Here is a 24,162-nt window from a genome sequence, read left to right on the forward strand (position 1 = left end):
TCTAATTCAGTTTTATATGTACAGATAACCTATTTTTCATTAATTTAACTATTAGTACCAATTCATATTTAATATTTTACAGCACTAACATGGTCAGCACCACATAGTACCAATAAATTGCACATGGTTCCTTCCCCACACAGCTTGTAAACTGGGCAAACAGAGCAAAACGTATCATTTGTTGTGTATTTAAAGGCTCTTGTTCTCATTGTCGCTGTGGGTAGATTGTCAATTCTTGTGATTTTGAGCAGGCTATTTTTCAAGAAGTAGAAAATTGTCTGTTCTGCATCTAGGTACTTTCAGGGCCTTAATCACCTTAGTATCTGAGCCCCTGTAGAAACCCTTATTCACTTTTTTAGAAAAATTCTACAGCTTGAAGTACCACCAAACATTACATAATGTCTGGAAATCAATAGAAAGTCTAGCAGCTCATTACCATAAAATGCCACAGAATTCACTGTTACTACACCCAATGTACACAACCCACTCACCCTTTGCTCCCTAACATTAAGAAAGATATATGCAGAGATCATACAAGCTATAAGAGTGAATACAATACAATTTTATCACTGAGGTCTGTAAGAGCTTTATAAGTATAGTAAGAGCTAAGCATAATTATTAATACTTTGAATATATAAAGCTCTTCCAATTTTGTCACAAGACACAGCAGTGTACAGTGGTGAAAACAGCTCTGTATGAGCATGACCCAGGCTGTAGTAGCCCCAGATAACTAAGTAGTATGCAGGAAACAAGGAAAAATAGAAACAAAATACTACTTTAAACTGATTAGAGGTATTTAACTTTGTGCAGACCATTTCTCCAACTTATTACAGGCAAAAAGTTGCTTTTACCAATGTAGCTTAATGTCAGTTCCCCCAAGTGAAATGAACTATACTGGCAAAAGCACTTTTATGCCAGTGTAACTGTAATATTTCTATACCAGCAAAGGCCTTAGCACAAATGCAATATCAGCAAAAAAAACCTGGTTTTGCCAGCATATCTTATTTTACTCAGGGAATTAGTGTAACTTATACCGCCAAAGCACTTTTTTGCCATCTACACCAGGAGGGTTTGTCCATATAGATATTCCATTAAATGCTTTCTAGTGGAGACCTGGCCTTAGTATGAGATATCACAAGCTTGTTTTATTATACACCTTGTATAATTATGCACCTTGCTGGTTTTATTATACACCTTGACACACTCAGCCCTTCAACCAGTCTCCTCTGGGCTCTGCCGGCCAGTGCTTTGCCTTTCAGGTTAACAGCTGATGCATTACAGTCCCTGCACTCCTCAGAGGTGCCCCCCTGCGATATCCAACAAGTCAGTGGACACTCACCATAATTACTGGTAAGCTCTCCCCAAAGAGACAATATACACACACTTGTCTGGTACAACTCAGGATCAGGTCCCTTTAGAACAACACAGTATTGGAATCTACTTATGGTGAAAACGAACAGATGCTTATTTTCAGTGATTAAGATTTAAGAACCAATGAGCAAGGATAAGAAGAACAGGTCACTCATGTAAAACAAAAAGGATGTTTCCTAGAGTCTAAACTTAACAGTCTAAAATCCTTGCCTAAAGCTATTTCTCACCTAAAGCGAACTCCCAGCGTCACTAGCCCTCATGGTCAGGATCCAACTTTCATGAACACAAAAAGCGCTATCCTTTTTGCTTCCCAATGTCTTTTTGTTTTTCCTTATATTTCCCAAAACTCACTGTTTTCTCCCCAAAAGACAGAATGACCCCAGTGGTTCTCCTCCTGGAGTGCTGGCTCCAAGGTGTCTTCCCATGCTCCTGTTTGTTTCACATTCCCCTGTGGACCGGTTTTTCCTGTTGACTTTCACATGTAAATAGAGCTTCCATTGTGGTGGTTTTACAATGCTTAATCTACATATGAATTTAGGCAGACATCTGAAAATACATCCTTTTGTCTGGCAAAACCAGTTTTTCACCTCTGCTTGGGAGTAAAACTTTAATACAAACTATAAGGAAATATTTTCAGTATATACACATAGCTTTTCAAATATAATCAGTACATGCATTTCTTAACAATATTAATGACCAGCATAATCTTGGCATTCATTTAAGATTTCACATGACATTCTTTATAGATAACTACTATGATAGCGAAGTGTTAGGTGCAATGAGTTTGTCAGGTCTGATAAGAGTTGTTGTTACAGAACAGTGAATTCTTTGCCAGTTAGCATCAAGGAGTGCTTAGGGTCACATTCCCATTGTGCTAGGTGCTATACAAACACAAAAAAAAGAGAATCCCTACCCTGAAGAATTTACAGCCTAAAGACCCAAACAGACAAAGGGCAGGGGAGGGGGATACAGCATACAAGCAAGTAAAATTGTGAAGACCTTAAACACCTTTGTAAATTACATGGATTGTAGGTTGTGGTGAGGAAGGAGGTTAAACTTGGGGTGGGGGAATTTTTAAAATTAGTTTTACAATGGGATAGGAAGCAGCTACACCACTCTGTACTATCCTATTTTAAATCCATCTGATTGGTTTATATTAATAACCCAAATGAAAGGTTCAATCCAGACACTCAAACCCCGCCAGGAAGCATTTGCTCCCAAGCAACAAAATAAAAAAACCCAAAAAGTACTACTGAGAACCACAGCAAATTAATAAAACCAGTGAGAAAAGCAACCATTTTAGAAATAGAAACTTCAGTCTCTCAGGTCTACAGGAATCAATCAGGTTTTTTTCAAAAGTTTACCATTTTTATCTTAATAGCAAGAGATGTGGGAAAACTAAATCCATTACCTTACAATCTGCTGAAATACCTGTTTCCATGGGTTTAATTCTTTTTCATATCTAACATTGCAATAATTGAAAGTTACCCAGGAACAAGATTAGCACAAGGAAACAGAACCTCAGTAATCAAATTCTCCACAAAGGGAGAAAAATTAACGTACTTTAAGAGAAATGTTTCAAGTCAACAACCAACATTTGGCCAAGTTACCTTTAGAACAGATAACTAAAACGTGATAAAAAATGCACACTTAAAACTGACAGGTTACAAATATTTTTTTACATTGGTTCTCTTATCTTAATACAAAAATTTTTTTTTTAAATCTAATTAAGATCCTAATCCTGAAATCATTTAGACATGTGAGCAGTCCCAAAGGCAGCAGGACTATATACATGCATGAAATTATTTCCTGCCTACATGTATTTATCTTTAGTGCCCTAATTTTTTTCTATTTGCTAGTTACTTTTTGCATGTCCTTCTGCTTGGACAATGAAAATAGACTACTGAAAATCTTATATTATGTTTATGTCATTTTCACTTTCAAGTTCTATGCATGCTACAAGTTACAAAGATTGCGATTTGTATTTTATAAAAAACTTTCCTTTGAATTTTTAAAAATATTTCTATTGTTTTTATGTTTTGTAAAACCATGGGTTTTGCATAACAAACTTTGGGCCAAATTTGTCCTTATGATAGCCCTTTAACAAAATATAAGCAAACGTAACTATTTCACATTTGAAGTCATGGGCACCTTAGTAAAAAGTTCCCTCAGAGAACATAATTTCAGTTTTTCCTCCTTGGAACTGTGTCTTATCTTGATATGTATAAGACAAAATAAATATACAGTGTCTTTGTAACACATTTAATCCGTCAGGTTTAAAGTAGTGGTGTACAACTGGCACCATTCACACAGTGTTTTTTCAACTCAAAGAATCCCAAAGCTCTTTACAAACTACATATTTAATCACACATCATAAAATATATACACATAACAGCATCAAAGATAGGGATATTATCATCCCTTCACTTTACACCTCCTCTCAGATTCATTTACTTCCCAATTTATATAGTGAACCTACCAAAACATCTCTAGGCACATGGAGAATTAAAAAAAAATAAAATAAAATAAAAGACAAACTGAAATACCAAGAGTTCCAAATACTACCTCAAACAGCCACCCCTTTTCCACCCTCATTCCAGGAAAATGTGTGCAAACAGTGTGGTCTTCCAGGCACATCACAAGGTCTAACTTTGGTTCTCTCAAGCTAAACAGGAGGAAATTTAAATCATGAATCAAGGGTCCTATGTTAATAACTTCCTGCCCCCAAAAGGTACAAAGCTCAAGGATCCCAGTCAATGATATCTGTTAAAATGAAACAGAAAGAAAAAAGCCAGACACTGGAAAAAAAATAAGCAGCTGCACTATATATATCTTATATATCTTATAGAGACAGACCTGAATGCTATACCTAGAACGTACGTGTAAAGAAGCTCATGCAGTTCAATGCTCAACACTCCACTGAATTTTGGAAGTTATAAATGGTAGAGGCCTATTACCCCAGTACAGGATTCTTCTCCAGAGTAAATATAACAGATTTGCTTAATTACTTTTAAATAAGTGATGGTGTTCTGCTACCACTGCCCTTGAGACATGATGCCACATATTCATCCTTACATTTTTCTTCTGCTCAATTTCAACCCTCAACTCCCAATTATAGCCCCCTTGTGCAAATGTAATTCCTCTCCTCATTGGTAAGGCTTGAAGAAAGTATTTACCTACATATCAGGAGCAACTGGGAGTTTAGTGCTGAAAAATAAATACCTTTCTGGAAAGTTGTATCCTGGAAGTTTATCCTGGAAGGACACGGATCAGAAGAAGATTACTCTGCATGCACTCTGCCCCTTTGCTGAGGATTACTCCTTCCATGCTTCTGCCACACAGAGGATAGCACTGCATGACAGAACTAGAAGAGGTGTTCTTGCTAGTGGCCTGTCCTGGTATGGTAGGGTGCTTCTCCAGTTTTGCTGCCAACCAGGGTTTGCTACCTATATTGCTCCCATTCTCCTCTCCAAAGCAATGGAGAACCTCATAGCCCAGCCCCCAAAATCCCAACAACTCAAGTCTATATATCCTAAGCTCAGGAAAAGAGAAGGTTCCCAGACTGTAAGCCTCTTGGTTGGGGCAGGGGCTGTGACTTTCTGTAAAGTACAGTGGTCATCCATACACTGTAACAAATATTAAATAACAGCAACATATTCAGGCTCCCCTCCCTGCGTTTCTAAAAAGAGTCACAGACGATCCCAATCCCTCCACGGAATGCTTAAGAACTTAAGAACCAGAAGAGATGGGAAGTGAAGACTGATGCCAGTGAATTATACATCCCCCATAACAGAGAAAGAAGATGGAAAATGGAGAGAGTGAAGAGGGAATGGGATGAGTAATTAGATGAATTAGGGATATTTTAAAAAAGAATGGGATGAAGACATTGGGGTGGGGGCCCTTCAAAATTTGCCACCTGTTAGCCAAGGCTGAGAAATATGGGTAGTCCTTCCAGCAGGAGGCACTAATAAGCACCACACTCCAAGTAGTCATTCATGAAATTCTCACCCAGGCACTGCCCCTGGACACTGATGTCCTCCACTCTACTAATCTCTCTTATTGGCCTCCAGGTCAGTAGGATGAGCTTTCTGATGAGAAAATTTTACCAGAGTTTAGATGTTCTGCACTCCTAGATGTAATTTCAGCAGAGCCCCAGAGAGCGGGGATTATCATTTTACAGGTACAAGACTTTCTGCCTCTCTACCCACAGCCCAAAGTCAGTCATTTTGGCCTCCGTACTGCAACTTCATATATAATTTGTTGTCCACTAATGACAATTAACTAGGTCTTTTTCTAAAACATTTTTCATATGCATCCTAGACTGAATGCTATCCTCTAAGTTTTGTGGTTAATTTCACTATAGTTCTGTGGCATTTTCAATAATATAGCATGAGCACAATAAGTGAAAAATAAATAAATAGGAAAGATCTACAAATAAAACCCACACCACTCCAATGAAGAGCAGTTCCCGCACATTTATTCTGTAATTACTGTGCCTTTACCCTGTTGCATAATGTTAAGTATTCACTTTGATAATATCACCTGAGACTTGTATTCACAAAAGATTCTGGCAAGATTCTGAGCTTTGTTTCTTGGTTAATACTCCAAACAATGAACAACGTTTATGTAGATAATAGAAAGAAAATGAAGAATCTATACTTATACAAGATATATATAATAGAAAAAAGGAAGTATTAATATACTGAAGAAGTCACCATTTTATATATTAAAAGAAATTAATGAACTAAGACATCCCCAACACTGTGGTCTAGGTTCCTAATGCAAAGAGAAGATCATCTCCATCACCACCACAAATTGCAGAACCAAATAACACTTACTTCCTGTTCTCATTAAGGCTTTTCCAATGTACGGCCACACATATCACTTCTTTATGTTCACATGATATCAGATGAGAAAAGGAAATAAGGGAATTTCATATTTCTTGCCTGAAGTAAACATGCCTTTAAAGTGTATGTACAGATAAGATAAGATAGGTTGGGAACCACTGCTATTTTTCGGCGCAGGAGCCACAAATATCAATTTTACAACCCTGAAGGGCCTCCAGTCTATCAACTCATTAAAAATGTATTGACATATACACCATTAAGGACTACAAATCACTCTATATTTAAAGTAAACATTTTGATGCTACGGTGCTCATTTTTACATTCACTATTTTACACCTGCAGATTACTCTCAGTATGTCACACTCACAGACAAAGCACTAGTGTAGATGTGACTGTCACGTCACACTGAAACACATGGCCTGGCAGCTAAGTCATGGTGGGTAGCCTGCTAAGTGCAAGCCAAATTGGAAGGCACTGATTTTTAGAGTCCTGCCACTCCTCAAGCATGGTGGATCCTGGCTGCTCTGCAAGCAGTCCCCTCTCCCCCCCCCACACTGCAGGGGAGCACTGATCTCCCATTCCCCTGGCTGCAGAAGGGAGCCGCTGCCTAAGGAGCCAAGGGTATGGTAGATCAGTGCTTCCCCCGGCTGTAGTAGGGCACACGGCAAAGCACTCCGCCTGGGTTCATAGGCACTGGGGACCCTGCTGGAGCCAGAGGGAGGGAAGCACTGATCTTCTGTCCCCCAGGCTGCAGAAGGCAGACACAGCCTAGGAACCCAAGTGGGAGCACACGGGATGACAGGATGCATGAGTGACAACTATAAGACACATTCTTAACATATAGCTCAGCTGTGCACAGATGCAATTTTAACTTACAAACTACTACACAAATTACCTAATAGAGAGTAAGGTGTTGATAATGTCTTATGTAAAGTGGAGGGGTTATTTTACAGTCTTCTCTATTGTGTTAGCATAACATCAGCATTTTCCCCTGCCATCTTAGCTCTGGGGTTTTATTATTATTATTATTAAGTTGCATAATGGAAGTAAGTAGTTTAACTCAGGCCTGAATTCTAAAAGGCACTTTAAAAACCACTGTAAAATCAGAATGCAGAGGTTTGCCCTTTATAATGTACTAACAAGACCAGATAAAACTGCTGCCTAGTGGCATTTAGCTGATCCAACAAATACTAGATCGGTTTGCAAATGTACAATCCTATTATAAAGTACAAGTCTCAACTTTTCATTCATAATCATGCAAGCCTCATTACAAAAATGGTTGCTGCCTATTATATAATTTAATAAGCATATTAATCATGCTTTTGTTTAAACTGGTTGTCACGCTGGCTGGATTTTTGGGAGGGGGGAGGGAGTGCATTTATTATGTTAACACCGATGTGTCAAAATCATAGTAATTCATGTGAGATATGCCATGCCAGGTACTGTTAGAAAGGCTGTAATGTGCTAAGATGATAATGTTTATATTCGTGTGTTATACGTGTAATGGAAGTTATGGATATGTTTGATATATCTGTATTTCAAATTGTGTTCTGTCTGGGTCACACCCCAGACAGGATGGCTGCAGAACAATAGGATGCTTAATGGCCCATTAAGAGATCCACAGGTACAACGGGCCAGGGATATACCTGATGAGTCACCAGGACTTACTCACGTGACTCTGGACTTCATTTTGGTTCCTGTAATATTCCACAAGCAGCATGGCACAGACCAAAGGACATAAAAGGCAGCTGCCCAGGGGCCCATTTTGTCTTCAGTCTGTCTTTCAGTCGTTACCTACCTCTGGATCATCTCATCTACAACTGAACTGAAGCTGTGAAACAAAGGACTGAGACTCATTCAGGTACTGGAGGTACACCTCAGGGATTATACAAGCCTGCAAACTCCACAATTCTACTAGAAACCTCATATAGATGGACTTTCAAATCATTTGTATGTGTCTGATTGCTTTAATCCTTTAACATTTCTCTTATAGTTTCTTTCTTTTTATAATAAACCTTTAGTTTTATTTACTAAAGGATTGGCTGGCAGTGTGGTATTTTGGGTAAGATCCAAACTTATATTGATCTGGCACTGTGGCTGACCCTTTGGGTCAGGAGAAACCTTTTGGGTAAAGAGCCTAGAGTTTACATAACTGGTCTCTTTACTGGACCTAGTGGCTGATTGGGAGCCAGAGACCGAAATGCAGTAAATGGGGCTGTGTATATTTGTATATTGGCTTCTTGATAACCAGTGTGGGGAATCAGAAGCAGTCTGTAGCTGGTTGGGAAGTCTGACTTCAGTGTCACCCACCAGTGCTGGGAGAATCTGCTCTCCTTTTACAGCCTGCCCTGACCTTGGCCTTTTCAGGTGGCTACCCTTGGCACGGAAGGGTCACACTGGTTACTAAACTTCTTCCTACTGGTTACTAGTAGTCTCTGAACATCAAATAAAATTCCTACCAAACTGCAAATCTTCTGCATCCGTTAAATCTCTACAATCTGAATCTATTGTACAGTCTCCCTGAGACAGAGTGGAGAGAAAGAAAAACCTGTTTTTAATTAGAAAGTTAGTTAAGAGTCAAGAAAGTAAGGATGAAACAGGCAGCGACAAATTTAAAAAAAAACAAAACTACATATACAGCAACTGCTATTTGCTGGTAAAAGTAATACTTAAATTGAGATCTATGGCTGAATGTTATCACAAGGATTGCACTTACTTGACAGTCTGCTATTAGCCAGCTCCATTATCGCTATTTGCAGTTTTTAAATGTACAGATTCAGAAGTAACTGTACAAAGCCTCCATTACAAGTGGATTTATAGAAAGCCACAGACACAGCAATAATCATCCTCATTAAGTATCTCTTCCCACAGCCCTGCATTATGTGGACACAAAGAGGAAAACATTTCTTCTCTGTTACCCATAAGCTTAGATCTTCCTCCTTATAATCACAAGCTCAGGCAACTGTCATTGAGAGAAGCACAAAACCCAGTCCAAACATACCCAAAAGTAGTGCCATAAGCAAAAAATAAGTTAAAAATACCTGAACACCTCTCAATCCACAAACAAATAGATAGAATTGTCTCTAATTTGATTACCCAACAACTTACATTTTCAGTAGCAGAATGTATCAGAATAAAACATTAACTATGGCTTCTTTATTATTTTGCTAAGAGCCACAATAGTACATCTATCCAAGATACATTTATGGTCATGCACATAAAAAGAAAATGGCAGATGGCAATATTTGTAACTAAGCTGAATTATAAAAAATCTTTTGAGCTGAAGATAGATTAACTCTTCAGCCATAAGCTGTTTTAACTCCTTTGCATGAATGTTCATGGTGCATCCTATTCCAGAAATAAGATACATGTCAAGAAAATCACAGAGTCAATGGGTTAAAAGCACATTAGAAACTCAGATAACCTGAAACTATCTACTACACATTCAGGTCACAAGATTGGCTATTGTGATACGCAGCTTTTACTTCTTGATTACAAAGTTCAGTTTGCTGATCATACACTTTAGCATATGGATATATTACCCAACTAAGTTCTCAGATTCATAACTAACCACCATGGCAGAAATAATAAAATCAGGATTAAAGTACACTGACACCCACCATAAAACTGTTCTTGTGAGCCAAGCAATTCCCACTTTATTGTAAGGAGTGCTGTATACTTTATTTAAAAAGCTGTTTTCAAAATCACGTTGTCAGACTTGGAAGAATCACCCCAGTAACAAAGTAAAGTAATTTACAGTGTAGGACTTTAGTAATCTGAAATTAAATTGGTCATATCTCTAACATTTACTTTGAAAAATGAACAAAGATGGTTGTACAGGCTATATAAAGAGACTGTATTTGCTCACCTTCCCTGCTCAAGTTAACTGTCTTTGGAGAGTTCCAAAACAGCAAATATTCAACAGAATGCACATCTGAAGCTACGATTATCCAGTTATCTCCAGAATAAATCATTCTTTATAACTCAATTCTATACTTGACAAGAGAACATTTTATTTGGTATTGACAGTACAACTTAATTTAGTTATATCTGTGATAGTTGAAATAAATATGGATCTTCAAAATGCTTTGAAACAGTTGCCAGTCAGTGTCCTGGAAATAGAATCCATCTTTTTCTGTATGAGCTATCTATACGAATATATGTTGGTTTAATAGTGTGGAAATATTTTTATAAATTTTAATTTATGCTAAGCATTTAAACTTCAACTGAAATGCCAAGTTGGAGTTTAAAAATAGTTTCAAGATACTGGAAATATCAGAAAGTTAAATGCATTAGTTTGCAGAATAAGTTTTTCCTCTTCCACAATAATAATTCCTCTAGTTATATTTTTTATGTCTAAACTGAACTCTGATTCAATATTATGACTTCACGGCTTATACTTTTGCACTGTCATATGGCCCACTGTGAGAAAATTAAAAACCCCAAGAAGCTAAACACTAAAAATGTTACTTTAGGTCCTGATAATTCAGAAGTCTTGGGATTTCATACAATCTGCCTGTCACTGCTCTTTTAATAAAACAACCCAACAGGTGACTTGCTCACAAAGTACCTACGCCATTTGCATTTTTAAAATGGGCCTTTTTCTTTTAATCTAAAGGACACCACACCAGCCCAATAGGAGGCAAATTTGGAATCTTACACATTTTATTTTAGTGCCCCTCTGAGAATAAATTGTGAGAAAAAGGAGGGAGCTAGATTGGAGTTTAAAAATATTTCTCCAGCTTCAAATTATCATATAGACAACTATCATTGAATATTTCATATCTAACTCTGAGCGGAAATTCTCTATTATTTTCCACTCCTTGTTAAAGGCCTTTGAGAATTACTATCAAAATAATTTTGTTCTTAGCACCCAACATGCCACCACCTATAAGAACCTACTCAATATTTAAAAATCACCATTACCATTATTCATAACAATAAGACAGTTCAAATCATTTTTCTCTTTGTCATCCATTAATATTATTTTAGGGCAGAAAGTGACCACCACCGACCCTCATCACAGAAAAAAATATGCAAACAGCATGAGTACGAGGCTCACAAATCATATTAATGCACTTCATTCTTTGAAGGAAAAAATGATAAAACACATTTTTGCACTGACAGTTATTAGCATTTAGGTAGTTCTCTAATTACTCCATATTTCGCTTAAATCACTAAGCGTCTACTTTGAAGCAAGAAGGCTCCTTTCTAAAGCTGTCTGAAAGCATAAAACCACAAACCAGTATAACCAAAGTCAGGTTATTGTCATTATATTTCTATCGTCTGCAGTTGAAAGAACAAAAGCTTTGAAGATAAAAAGCCCAACACTTTCCATTGCCATTTGAAAGGGTGAAGCAGCCATTCTGAAAGAATCTGGTTTTGAGGGTTACTACTAGAATGGTGTCATTTCATTGCCTCTTTTCCAGACTGCATGGTAGACCTGGTTGAAATCCAAAATTTTGTTTCTGAACATTTGTCTCTGGGTGGAGGAGCAGGCAAGGCAACATTCCTACGAAATTTCCTATCATAGGCACCCCCAGGTAAAATCAGACAGTCTGATCATGTGTATTCCTTACCTATTAAAAGTGTCAATGGGAGAAATATTTATATGAAACCGGAAATGATGAACTTTTCAAAACCATGACGACTTGGGTACATTCTTCCACTGAAAAAGGTCACTCGGCCATTTTCATTAATAGTTGAAGGCTCATTACATCAATACACTTTCCTCTCTTGTGAGTTAATTTGTACCTGGATTGTTTCCTTTGTTGTTCCTTCTAAGTAAATTGGTTTTTAAAAGGGTTAAAAAAAAAATCCAAAGACTAAAACTGGAGAAGATTTTCTATAACCACCTAAATGTGCGTCTGCTAAAGTAAAGTGCCTGCTCTCTCTCTGCAAATCAGCCAACGCCACCATTTGATAAAAAGGAGTTTTGTGCTTGCCAAAGAAAAGAAAAAGGAAACCGTATTTCAGACACACAGGTGAAAACACAATATACACCAGCACCAAGCAGGTAGGAGGGAGTGCACAAAGCCCTGTCATTACCAATAACGAAGGGAAACAAGACCCTGCGCGAGCAGTGCAGATCTGCCGGGGTCTACGCGTCCAGACCCGGGGCTGTTCGTAACGAGGGAACACAAAGTCCTCCGTGCAGGAGGCGGCTGCGAGGAGCCAGCCACGGCCCGACAACGCCGCACTCCGCTCCTAGCGCCCGGCTGCCCGGCTGCCACGGGCCCGACTTTCCGGCGGACTTTCTGGGGCTCGCTCCCGGGTCAGACAGACGGAGCGGTCCGAGGCAGAGGTTCGCACGGGGGTCGAGCCAACCCCGCGGCTGCCGGGCGCCTGAGGCGGCACGACCCGTCTGCACAGCGCGGGCGGCAGCGCGGCCCAGCGGGGAGTGTGTGCGGCCCCTGCCCGGGGCAGCTGCCACCGCCCGCCCGCCGCCCCCCGCCGCGGCCAAGACGGGCCGGGGCCGGGGCCGAGCCGGTCACACCGCCCTCCCCCCGCGGGGCTCCCGGGCCGGGCTGGGTCTGTCCCGCCGCGGGCAGCCGGCAGCCCTGGGAAGCGGCTCCGGAGCCGGCTCAACAGGCGGCGGCGTGCGGCGGCTCGCAGCGCCCAGCCGAGCCCAGCCCAGCCCAGCCCAGCCCCGCCGGCGCGGGTCGGCACCGGGATGCCCGGCGGGGCGCCGAGCCCAAGGGGACCGGACCGGACCGGACCGGAGCAGGCGCGCGCGAAGGGCGCTTCGACTCACCGCGGGGCTGGGGTCGCCGCCCGCCCGCATGCTGCCCGCCTGCCCGCCTGCCTGCCTGCCTGCCCTCCCGCCGCTCCGGATCCGGCTCCGGCTCCGTCCGCCACTAGCCCGGCCGCTCCGCTGGCTCCGGCTCCGAGACCGAGACCGCCCGCCGCCTCAGCCGCGCGTGCCCGCGCGCCCAGCTCGCCGCCGCCGCCGCCCGCGGCCGGGGTGCGCACGAGCAGCGCGTGCCCGTGCTCGAGCCCGGGCTCCGCTCCACAGCGGCGCTGCGCCAGGCGGCCCCCCGCGTCCGGCACCCCCCGTCCGTCCGTCCGTCCCGCCGCGCCCCTCTTCCCTCAGCGCCCAGACCCCGCTTCCCCACCCTCACCCCGGGCCCTCAGTCCTCCATTGCCCCCTCACCTCTGCCCCCCGCTTCCCCCCTAGCGCGCCCCGCTGCCCCTCTCCTCACCCCCGCCCTCTCACCCGCCCCCCCTCCCTCAGCATCCAGCCCCCCCAGTCGTCCCAATGCTTCTGGCGCACCCCCCATCTTCCCTCAGCGCTAAATTCCCTTCTCCCTCACCCCTGCCCCCCAGCACCCAGCCCCCCACTTCCACCTCCCTCACCCCTGCCCCCCAGCACCCGCTTCTCCCTCCCTCCCTCACCCCTGCCCCCCAGCACCCAGCCCCCCCACTCTCCCCCTTACCCCCCCAGCACCCGCCCCCCACTTCTCCCTCCCTCGCCTCTGGCCCCCCAGCCCCCTGCACCCTCTCCCTCACCTCTGCCCCCCAGCCCCTTCTGCTTTCTCATCACTGACCTCTTGTTGCCCACCCCTTACTCCTCCCTCCCCTCCACCCTGGCCTCCCCTCAGCACCTGGCTCCCCGCTCATCCTGCACCCCACTCAGTGCCACTCAGCATCCTCACACCAGCCACCTTGGGCTGGGGTCTCTCCTTGCCCCCCAGCCTGGCTTCTCAGCCCGGGGCTCCCCCCACCTTGCTTTCTGCCCTTTGTCTTGCCCCCCTGCACTGCCCTTCTCCCTCTCTCTGCCCTATGGCAGGCCTGCCTCGGGACAGCCTGGCCTGGGCACCCTGGTGGGTAGCAGTGCCCCCCCCCCTTCAGGGCCCCCACATGGGGGGGGGAAGGGTACACTTTACTGGGACCTGGAGGCCCTGGGGGGCCCGGCCCAGGCTGCAACCCCCATGGGTATGTTTGTGGGCGGGGGCCCCTGTTACAAGTTTGTACTGGCCCCGAAAAAATTATGCTTGGGCCCAGCCCCTGTGCTTTCTCCTGCAGGGAAGAGTTAAACTGTTGCTTACTCTCCTGCTTTGGATTCACAGGGGTGTGTGAGCAGCCCCCACACTAACCTCAGCTGTAGTCACAGTCTGCCCCCTGCTCTCCTCTCCCCCTGGGCTCCACAGCTGTTTCAGGTGGGGGCAGCTCACCTGCAGAACCCCCCCTGCAGTGGAGACAGGTAACGTCTGACAGGAGGCAGATAAACCTGCTATTCCTCTTTTGTGAGGGGCCTGCGGGTGGGGGGTGGTCCTCCTGAACACATGGGTGTGCACCACATTGCATCAAGCTGGCACTCAGTGCACCTCACATCTTCATGGGGCTGTTAAAAATCATTCATAAAAATCACAACGTCATGCATTTTCTCCCATGTTTCCATGAATCCAAGTGCCTCTTGACAGTGTCATGAGTTTTTGCTTGTTGGAGTAGGCCCGGCCTTAGGGCCAAGATTTGCCAGGCATATACTAAAGATCCACATCTGAGCTACCTTTGGAGAGGAAGAGATGGAGACAAAAAGAAGAGACTGAAGACGGATGGAGACAGGCAGAAGCATCAAAAAGGAAGGAGCAGCTGGAGTCAGGAGAAAGGAGCACTAGCGGTGATCGTCAAAAACATGCCCCTTGCCATTTGTGAAATAAAAATCCAATCAAGTAAACAACATTCACCTTCTCTTTTTCAGCTTTTTTCTCCCATCTTTTCTCCCAAATCTTTTATAGATTTGTTCTCTCATAGTTCCTGTCTTTGTCTCTTTCTTTTGTTCCTCCATCCTTCTGTTGGATTTATTCCTTGTGTTCTTTCACTCACTCACACACTGTTTCTCTTCTCATTCCCCTCCTAAAATCAGCCCATTTCTTCCTTTGATTACCCATTGCCAGCCTTGCCAGATCAGAACCTACTTTTTCCTCCTTTGCAGCTCCCCTCCAGTTTAGAGTCTTCTTCCTTGGCCCCCAAACCAGCTCAGTCCTCCCCAGCTGCCAGAACTACTGTCTTATTGCTACAAGCTTTAATGCCACTTGTATAGTCCCAGTAGGCGTTGCCAGGTCAGCTATCCAGCACCATTGAGGGGTATATCCACATAGCTTGCTGGTGAGTGCAAATAACTTTGAAGCTGGCATCCTGCAGTGCTAAGGGATAATAGGCAGGGGAAGGAGTAGGGGTGCAGGGAAAGTAGGAGGCAGCTGGAGACCGGAGATGGTGAGGTATCTGTCAGGAAGAGCAGATAAAGTAGAAGGAGGTCTTCAGCAGGGATTGGACTGCCTTTCATAGCCAAGCAGCCCTTGAGAAAGAAGAGAGCTGCACCAGGGGTGCAGGTGTGTAGTGGAAACATGTTAGTATGCCATACAGCCACACTGGGCCAATAGATGCACTGTTCATCTGTAAAAGACTCAATCCTGGCTCTGTGGGGGTTTGTGATGCTTCATTACCTAATGTTTGTAAAGCACTCCTAGATCCTTACATCAAACACTACCGAAGTGTGGAGTTATTGTTCTATCCTCCTCCTTTCTCTCTCACCCCACCCGGTTCCGTTGTTCCACCCCCTCGCTCATCCCCATTCACTGTGCTCGTCTCTAGATTCTTATCACCCCCACCATGGCTGAAAAAGTAACATTCGGGTGGCTTCTGCCCAAACTCAGCAGGAAGGGCAAAGATTCCTCAGTGTACCATCATGGGGATCCTTATGTGTATGACCGCTCAAGATCTCCTGAGAGCCTTTCAATGGCAGCCACAGCAGCCATGGGAGAATGAAACAGATTGTGGCAACTGGGTGTTACCTTTTCATCAAAGATGAAATGGAGCATATCTCTGAAAGAGACATTTTGGGTGGGATGGAGGGATCAGATGGTTCAGAAAAGCCAAAGAGGCAATTGCCCCATTGCAATGAGTCCTCTGGCTCTTCCTTCATTCAAGTTGGGAATAGCAGAGTTCGTGCAGTGCCTTTGTTCTTCTTCCCCGCACTTCACAGGAAGAGAAAGGGAAGGGAGTGATTTTACGTTAATCCCAGAATTTATTTTAATTTGTTTTTTAGCAAGTGGTGTACTTCATCTACATATTATCTACAATGTAAATCCTATTCATTTTGTCATTGATCCATAACATGGAACCATCACAATGCTAAGATGAATAAATTAATACCAGAAGAGTTTTAGTGCATGCTCAGTAGTCAGCTTTTACATATTCATGATTTCACTATTTTAACATAGTCAAAGAGATGGGTTTGCGGAACTGGCTTGAATCTGGCCCAGGTCAGCAATGACCAGCAGTCCTTGCTTTCGGATGGATAGGCTACAATAAATGAGTTGGTGGTCACCGTCAAGTTCATAGTGGACAAATATCAACATCACAATTGGAATTAATTGGCAACTGATATAAGAACGGCCATACTGAGTTAGACCAATTGTGCATCTAGCCCAATATTCTCTCTGCTGACAGCCACCAATGCCAGGTGCTTCAGAGGGAAATAAGAGAACAGGCAGTCAAGTGATCCATCCCCTGCCATCCACTCCCAGCTTCTGGCAAACAGAGGCCAGGGACGCTCAGAGCATGGGGTTGCACCCCTGCCCACCTGGCTCTCAGCCATTGATGGACCTAGCCTGCATGAATGTATCTAGTTCTTTTTTGCATCCTATAATAGTCTTGGCCTTCACAACACTCTCTGGCAGAGTTCCACAGGCTGACTGTGCGTTGTGTTACGAAATCCTCCCTTTTGTTTGTTTTAAACCTGCCGCCAGAGGTGACAAGTAACTGTGGATAGTGGTGGAGCACAACTGAAAGGTTCTGGTGGGGCACATGACCACCCTACATGTTGCCTCTGCCTCCAACCCGGACTCATCTTAGTGGGCAGTCTGCAAAGCAGGCAGGGAGAGGCACCGGGACTTCAGCAGCAGCGAAGGAGAAGCAGCCCCATGTAGCGGGGGGGCCCAGCCAGCCACCCTGCTGCTTCCTCTCTGCCCATGCTGCACAGACACATGGTGAGTGCTGCTGCTGGGGGGGAGCTGCTGCCTCCTCACTGCTGGGCGTCCCAGTGACAGGCATCCTGAGAAATCGGGGGGGCACGTGACCCCATGTGCCCCCCCACGTGTCACCTCTGCCTGTTGTTGGATGACATCTGGTTCTTGTGTTATGTGAAGGAGTAAGTAACATTTCCTTATTTACTTTCTCCACACCAGTCAAGATTTTATAGACCTCGATCATATCCCCCCTTAGTCGTCTCTTTTCCAAGCTGAAAAGTCCCAGTCTTTTTAATGTCTCCTTATACAGAAGCTGTTCCATATCCAATTCTAATATATCTCTTTTGAGGTGGGTGACTAGATCTGCACACAGTGTTCAAGATGTGGGCATACCATGGATTTATATAGTGGTATTATGATATTTTCTGTCTTATTATCTATCCCTTTCCTAATAGTTCCTAACATGTTGTTAGCTTTCTTGACTGTCACTGCACATTGAGCAGATGTTTTCAGAGAACTCTCCACAGTGACACCAAGATCTCTTTCTGGAGTGGTAACAGCTAATTTAGACCCCATCATTTTACATGTATAGTTGGGATTATGTTTTCCAGTGTGCATTACTTTGCATTTATCAACATGAATTTCATCTGCCATTTTGTTGCCCAGTCACCCATTTTAGTGAGATCCTTTTGTAACTCTTCGTAGTCTGCTTTGGACTTAACTATCTTGAGTAATTTTGTATCATCTGTAAATTTTCCCACCTCACTGTTTACTCCTTTTTCCATATCATTTATTAATATATTGAACAGCACTGGTCCCAGTACAGACCCCTGGGGGACACCCCCTGTTTACCTCTATTTACCTCTCTGCATTGTGAAAACATACCATTTATTCCTAGCCTTTGTTTCCTATCTTTTAACCAGTTACTGATCCATCAGAGGACCTTCCCTCTTATCCCATGACAGCTCACTTTGCTTGAGAGCCTTTGGTGAAGATCGTGTCAAAGATTTTCTGAAAGTCCAAGTATACTATATCCACTGGATCACACCTGTCCACATGTTTGTTGACCCCCCTCAAAGAATTCTAATAGATTGGAGAGGCATGATTTCCCTTTACAAAAGCCATGTTGACTTTCCCCCAACTAATCGTGTTCATCTACATGTCTGATAATTCTGTTCTTTACTATAGTTTCAACCAATTTCCTTGATCGTCATAGCCGAGAGGGAGATGGAATGGGCCATGAAAACTGATCTGTGCTGATACTTAGCAGTAGTTCCCTCAGAAGGAGGTTGAGGCACAATGTCAGGATAGTGTGGGGAACCTTACATTCTCTAATGATGCCATATTGATTGGATCCCCACTCTTGAGTCTCTCAGCTCCTCACTGGGTGATAAACCAGAGCTCCTCTATTACTCCAGGAAATTTGTGCCTCTGAGGCACTGGCAGATGAGCTCCATTCTGAGTCCAGCTGTGATTTCACTTCCATTCTGACCATACTCAAGTGAGGAGCTAGGTCTGTTAAGGGTTATTCCAGGCTTTGGATTCAGTTTTGGCATTTATAAATATTTGTATTGATTTGCTCTGTTTCCCCTTTTGTCCCCTGGGCCTCAAAGCAGTTCCTTGCAGCACTAGTATCTCCTATTATGCTTTAACCAGCACAGGTGAGGTTGCCTGAATTATCTCTATGCCTTTGAGATGATCAGGGTATTTTGGCTGCTCTGGCTCATGTGCATTGATGATTTTGGTGTTTTGTGGGTTATCGCCTTGTCTCCCTTAGTTGCTGATGTTCTTTTGGCATGCAGGGCAGCAGGAGCCTTAGCACACTGTCAACAGTCTTGACATCTCTTCTGAATACTGTGCTTAGATTCCCTCGCTGTTTACCATGGTGTGTTGAGTTTCCCATGTCAGTTATTGTTTTTAGTACTTTTTCTTGGTGCATGGAGACTGTTTTGGGGGTTTTGTGTGTGTGTGTGTGTCTTCACAGCTAGCTTCAATGGAAGTTATGTTCAGAGGCGAAGAGTTGGCGGGGAAATGGGGTCGTTCTATTCAACATGTAACCCTATGACTTGAAACCATGGAGGGATGGGAGCTCACTCGTGACACCTGTTGGTGAATAGAGAGAAGAGCTGCCTAAAAACTGCAGACAGATAGGGGCTTTGCAGAGGAGCCAGCTCTTAGCTAGGATCTGCTGGAGAGCTGGAAGAATTGACTGACAGATCTAGGCTTCATTGGTTTCCTGTTGTTAACAGTTTGGAGCATTTTGATTAAAGTTACATTAAATTTTGAGCTTGGGGTCAATAAAATGCTGTTGGCCATGTTGGAAGATGAAGGCAGGAGACAGCTGCACCCAACGTGCCTGTGGTCACTCTGAAGGTGACTGCAATCCGGCACAGCTGGACAAGGTCTCCTGGACTGGGCTACAGTAAAGGAAAAAGAGTGTTGTTTTCTACTGAGGGCATCCACCTGGTTAAGGGGCCTAGATAGCAGTGGTTTCTCTGCAAAGAGCTGTGTTGGTTTTGTGGCAATGGACAGTACAGAGCTGAGGTAGTTTGGGTTGAAGCTGCAGAGAGCAGCAGCCTGCCGAAGGGAGCCAGGTGTGGTCTCCCTAGTCAGCAATTAAAGCTGAAATCACCTCAGCTGGGGCAGGTGGTAGCACCGCAGAGCAGACCAGGCAGCACTGACCTTGCAGAATCTTTATATCCCACCTACTCAAGACAGCAAACTGTGAGTGAGAAGCTAGGGAGGAGGGAAGTGGCTGGAATGCATCTGCCACTCACTAGCAGAGGAGGGCTCAGGTGGGGACTATTGTTAAAACATCCTGGAGGGGTGGGAGGCTTATCTAATATTATTAATTGCTGGTTTTCCTAAGTGTTTTCTTTTGTCCCCCCTCCCTCCTTGTTTTAAATTCCTGGACTCACTGCTTGCAAGCAGGGAAGTATTGCCCAAGGGTGCCTAGGGTAATGTAAATAGTTTCCTAGGTTTCTGGGTGGGGTCTTGAACCACTGTTAAGCGTTCAAACATTGAAGCTGGCCTTTTTTGCTACTGACAGCACCTGGAGGAAGAGTTACAAATACAGGGACACCTCAGAGTGTTGTTTAACACTGGCTGTGATCCTTCCATGCCCAGGGTAGCTACCTGAAAAGGCTAAGGTCAGGGCAGGCTGTAAAAGGAGAGCAGAGTCTCCCAGCACTGGTGGGTAGCACTGAAGTCAGACTTCCCAACAAGCCACAAATAGTGCTTCTGATTCCCCACACTGGTTATCAGGAAGCCAATATACAAATATACACAGTCCCATTTACTGCATTTCAGTCTCTGGCTCCCAATCAGCCACAAAGTCCAGTAAAGAGACCAGTTATTTAAAACTCTAGGCTCTTTACCCAAAAGGTTTCTCCTGACCCAAAGGGTCAGCCACAGTGCCAGATCAATATAAGTTTGGATCTTACCCAAAATACCACGCTGTCAGCCAATCCTTTAGTAAATAAAACTAAAGGTTTATTATAAAAAGAAAGAAACTATAAGAGAAATGTTAAAGGATTAAAGCAATCAGACACATACAAATGATTTGAAAGTCCATCTATATGAGGTTTCTAGTAGAATTGTGGAGTTTGCAGGCTTGTATAATCCCTGAGGTGTACCTCCAGTACCTGAATGAGTCTCAGTCCTTTGTTTCACAGCTTCAGTTCAGTTGTAGATGAGATGATCCAGAGGTAGGTAACGACTGAAAGACAGACTGAAGACAAAATGGGCCCCTGGGCAGCTGCCTTTTATGTCCTTTGGTCTGTGCCATACTGCTTGTGGAATATTACAGGAACCAAAATGAAGTCCAGAGTCACATGAGTAAGTCCTGATGACTCATCAGGTATATCCCTGGCTTCTCTCCCTGGCCCGTTGTACCTGTGGATCTCTTAATGGGCCATTAAGCAGCCTATTGTTCTGCAGCCATCCTGTCTAGGGTGTGACCCAGACAGAGCACAATTTGAAATACAGATATATCAACCATATCCATAACTTCCATTACATGTATAACACATGAATATAAACATTATCATCTTAGCACATTACAGCCTTTCTAACAGCACCTGGCATGGCATATCTCGCATATGATTTTGATATATTGGTGTTAAATAGTATAATAAATGCCCCCCTCCCTGCCCTAATCCAGCCAGCGTGACACTGTCTTCAAACAAATTTCCATCCTTTGGTTGGTGGTGCAGGGTCCTGGGTGTTGCAACGGCAGAGTCTGAAGATAGTCTCCAACTGTGTTTTACTGAAGCAGGTATTCAGCTGGTCTCATCTAGATGGGATTTGGTCCCGGATGTTGGGACTGAATGACAGCAGACGGATCACTTCATGATCACTCTGTTCTGTTCATTCTCTCTGAAGCTCCTGGTATTGGCCACTGTCGGAAGACAGGATACTGGGCTAGATGGACATGGCTGTTCTTATGTTCTGTGCCTCTGTTTTCCTTCCCGTTCTCTGTTTGTCTTATCCATTGAGGCTGTAAGCTCTGTGGGGCAGGGACTGTGTCTTATTATGTGTCTGTGCAGTGCTTAGCACCAAGGGGCCCTGATTTCAGCTGGAGCCTCAAGGCACCATTCCATTATAAATAATAATAATTCATTGAAACCCTTCCTGTATTCCCATGGGTCCAGAGTTGCAGACTTGAAAATGTCATAATCTCATCGTACAGGCCTGCAAGCTTGCCTTTTACAAATCACATTATTGTGCCTGTTTGGGGTCAGAGTCTTTCCAATATTCTTCCCCACCCATCTCTAAATTCATGCTGCTTTTCTTATCATGGCCTTTATACCCAGCCAAGGAGAACTAGCTAGGACTTCTGGAGTTTGGAGCCCTTCAGCAGTGGTCCTTCATAGTCTGGGCACTAGGATTTCATACTGAGAGGTACCGAACACCCTCAGCTCCCCCTGAGCTCAATAGCACTCAAAGGGACAGACCGTGGCAATCCAGAGAAGAGGGACTGAGATCTTAAATTTAACTCAGGACTTTGATGTGGGAGAATCATTGGCCTGGGCCAGTGATGGGGATTTTGATACTTTCCTTGGGAAGGAAGGTGTCTTTTTCACAGGTCAATACATCTCACTGCCAAGAAGCTTTTCCTGATATTCTGACAAAACTCCTGTATTCAGTTAACTTTAACCTTGTCATAACATTTACCATTAGGGCTGAAAGATCACCTGCCTGGTCTCAAGCTAACAAAGTCCATCTTTTCTGTCAACTATAATTTTAGCCCAATTTGGCTGGCTGGCTTGTTTGTTTGTCTTTGTTACCAGAACATGTTTAAAAACGTTTTAAAAAGCAGGCATGACAAGTTAAGAAAATGGTGGAGACTTTTATGCTCAAATATCGTAGAGACCATGTTGTTTTAAAACTTCACACTTGGCTTGTATGTACTGGATGAGGAATGCTGCTATCAGACATTCTATCGGCTAAGTACAAGTGTGGATTTTTTATTAAATTCTTACCCTGATAAGCATTTAGAATGGAAAGGGAGTGACTACCTTAATCTTACAGAAAATTCATAGACCTTGTTACAAGGTTTGGTACTTTTATACTGAGGGAACTCTCAACACCTTCTACCTGCAATAAAAAATCCTCCTCAAAGTTTCAAATTGTGACCCATGTAGCAGATGCAGTAATACAAAATACTGTATATCAATGCAAGACAAATATCTTGGAATGCAATTCTGATCTGAAAACCGATTCTGTAAAAATAGCAGCTGTTTGTTCAAATAGCTCAGCTGCCTGCCACTATCCGAGTGGTAGCTCCCAACTTTAGTAACAGAAAAATGATTTTTTAAATTTTATACTCCTTTTAGCACTACAGAACTAATTCTGTTCTTTCTCATGCACCTGAGTTCTGATTGCAGGGCCAAATTCTGTCCTCAGCTGCATGTGTGCAACCCCACTGAAGATAATGGTGTAACTGAGAAGTAGTGGTGTAATTAGAAGACAGAGACAATTGTGCCTGTGTAACTGAGGTATGGTGCTGCCCTGCAGCAGCTTTCCCGCTGAGGATGACATGCAGACAGGAAAGACCCCAAACTGAGATTCAGATCCCAAGGTCTGAAGGCTGCTATTTATAAAAACTTTTTTTTAAATTTGTAAACTGAGTCATTTGATCCTGAGGTTGCTGGGTCACAATAAGCCAAGAGTCCCTTTTCAGAGGAAACCCCTGCTGTAAATTTGTAATCCTGAAAAAGTGAGGAAATGAACGGATTGTTCTTGCAGCAGCTAATCCCAAACCTCTGGTCTGTGACAATTCTCTTTTCCTGACTGCAGCAACAGCTGTGGCAATTCTTCCTGGGCCTTGTAACGGTCACAGGGTTCCCCATCACCACAGTACAATCCATGTAGTTCTGCTCTACAAAGAGAGGGAGTGTATGGAGAAGCCAGGCAGCGGAATGTTGGGTATAGTAATCCTCTGTAGTGGGTCCATGGAGGAGATGGGAGGGCCTGTCCAGCAGATACATGGAAGTGTGGATCCAAAGGCCAAATCCCATGTATAGGAGTCAGAGTTCGCCGTGCATGCTACAGCAGCCTTGAGACTACAGCTGCTATGCATGCCCTGCCGCAGGCTTGGGAGAAGCAGGATTAGATTATGCCCCACTGCAACTACCTATGTGGCTGTGGTTAGCTTTCTGCAAAGACCAGGATTAGGCCCTTAATACAGTTACACAGCAGGGTTAGATCACAGCCGCTGTGGAAAACTATAATGCTGCCTCTCCTGACCTTAGTGCAATTAACATCTCTGCCTTAATGTTATACAAACACAGGGTGATATTCTCCCTCTGCTCTGTGTGTAGAACTCCCATTATTTTCCATGAGTGATAGTCTCTCCTGGGCAGAGGGCCAGCTCAACGCGATGTATTATTTAATCCCTCCCTATGAGTTGGAGCAGGACATGAGGCTTTTGCTGCCCCTCTGCACAGGGTTGAATTTCACCCCGGGAGAAT

At 43.8% G+C, this 24,162-nt stretch overlaps 1 protein-coding gene across 7 annotated transcripts in view; it reads right to left on the bottom strand.

Moving 5' to 3' along the window:
• PTPRF (protein tyrosine phosphatase receptor type F) overlaps nucleotides 1-13,074 on the bottom strand; it is a 519,799-nt gene extending 506,725 nt beyond the window's left edge. For all 7 annotated transcript variants that reach the window (XM_067567843.1, XM_067567842.1, XM_067567841.1 and 4 more), the window contains exon 1: nucleotides 12,973-13,074. The gene's annotated coding sequence lies outside the window, so the exon portion shown is untranslated. The remainder of the gene's footprint in view (nucleotides 1-12,972) is intronic.
• Between the last annotated feature and the right edge of the window lie 11,088 nt (nucleotides 13,075-24,162).

This window comes from Emydura macquarii, unplaced genomic scaffold (assembly GCF_026122565.2).
Source record: "Emydura macquarii macquarii isolate MOO-44397 ecotype Brisbane River unplaced genomic scaffold, CSIRO-AGI_Emac_v2 contig_2805, whole genome shotgun sequence".
Classification (NCBI taxonomy): domain Eukaryota; kingdom Metazoa; phylum Chordata; order Testudines; family Chelidae; genus Emydura; species Emydura macquarii.